Genomic DNA, 1,577 nt, shown 5'->3' on the forward strand with positions numbered 1-1,577 from the left:
AACTGAGTTTCTTCTGTCTTCTTGGTGCTGGGGAACCATAAATGCATCTTTTGCTCACGCTAAGGGGTATGGGCTTATGCATTAATCTCGCTACATCCATAGTCCACATATTGTCACAATAGGAGAATCTGAAATAGAAATGCCATAAAACATTTAAGAAAGTTTGATGTAATACAAATAATATTTTGTGTGTTTTAATCGCCTCGAAAGGATCTATCCAAGGAAAATATTTTACATTGAACTCCTTCCTACACACTTCTCAGTGGCATATCCTGAGTTAGTCTTTGAAACTAACTCCTTATTTTTATAAATGTCAGTAGGTAGATATAACATACATGTGACATATAATGATGTTTATTGTGTTAACGATGTCTACAGACTTAGTGGGAATATGAAAAGTGGCTTTTCTTGTAGCAAAAAGGACCACTGACTAAAATAACACAAGGGGAAATTTGTGAATATGTATTATAAGTAGCAGTTCAGGAAAGTAGTTGGTGAAATAATTTTTAAGTCAAAAGGGATATGGAAATGGGATTATGAGTAAACTATTTTTTTTAAGACTCACTTCTAAATTTAAACAGCTACAGCAATTTAATGCTTGAGTGTAATAAGATTAGGTTAGTGAAGATTTAGAATACAGTATTTCATGCTTGGTAATGCAGTTCTTCCAGTCATTTCTGGTTATTCAAGATACTCAACCTTTAGCCCATAGAAAACACCCTACCTCACCTGCTTACTGACATTATTGCCTTAGCTGAGTCTTCACAAAATCATTGTTGAGATGCATTATTTCTGATTGTACATAGAATACAGAGTTTTATATTTTTTGCCATAGTCAAAACCCAAATTTGTTTTTGCAGATGGATTGCAAAGTAATCAAGTGTTTGTGTTTTAACCTAGAAGGTTGCAGCCTTGAGGATCCTGGGGGGAAAGAAACCCCCTAAATGTCACTAACGCCAGTGTTCTTCCCTTGCCCTGGCACCATGACTACCAGGAAGGCATGTGCTAGGATAGCCCAAGAAATGCAGGCAGCCTGTGCTTCCGATGACAAGGTTGCTGCAACAAGGCTCTCCATGTGCCCATCTTGAGGTGAGAGGAACCAGATTTTGCAGCCTGCCAAGTCCCAAGGAAGTTGTGTTGCTAGTATCGTGCTGCCTCTTGCTTCTCAACAGTGGCTTGCTCTGGAGTCTAGGACACACACAATTGATTTGTGCCTCTGTTTATGCATGAGGGTTAAATAAATAATCATGATAATCCTGATTAGAAGTTCAAAGCTATAGTCAGAATCCTCAAAACACTTTAACCTTGCCTCTTAAAACCCAATTTATCATGAAATGGGAATTTTGCTGCATTATTATACTGCAGAGGAAATCATACCATTTCAGGAAAGGTTATAAAAGAGAAAAATCAAAATTAAATGTTTTTAAGTTTAAAAAAATATGTAAATCTTTAGGATGACCTAAAAGTTGATTTGCCATGGAAAATGTATCTGCATTTTTTCACAAAGAACAAAAATTGTTTAAAGCAAAAAATTTAAAACTGTCCTACCTGATGTATTATACATTTTGAACAGTATA

General features: G+C 35.8%; 1 protein-coding gene across 1 annotated transcript in view; it reads left to right on the forward strand.

Annotated features, from left to right (window-relative positions):
• DSG3 (desmoglein 3) overlaps positions 1-1,577 on the forward strand; it is a 48,618-nt gene that overhangs the window by 44,357 nt on the left and 2,684 nt on the right. The gene's annotated exons all lie outside the window — the stretch shown is intronic.

Source organism: Propithecus coquereli, unplaced genomic scaffold (genome assembly GCF_000956105.1).
Source record: "Propithecus coquereli isolate 6110/MARCELLA unplaced genomic scaffold, Pcoq_1.0 Scaffold51, whole genome shotgun sequence".
Lineage (NCBI taxonomy): Eukaryota > Metazoa > Chordata > Mammalia > Primates > Indriidae > Propithecus > Propithecus coquereli.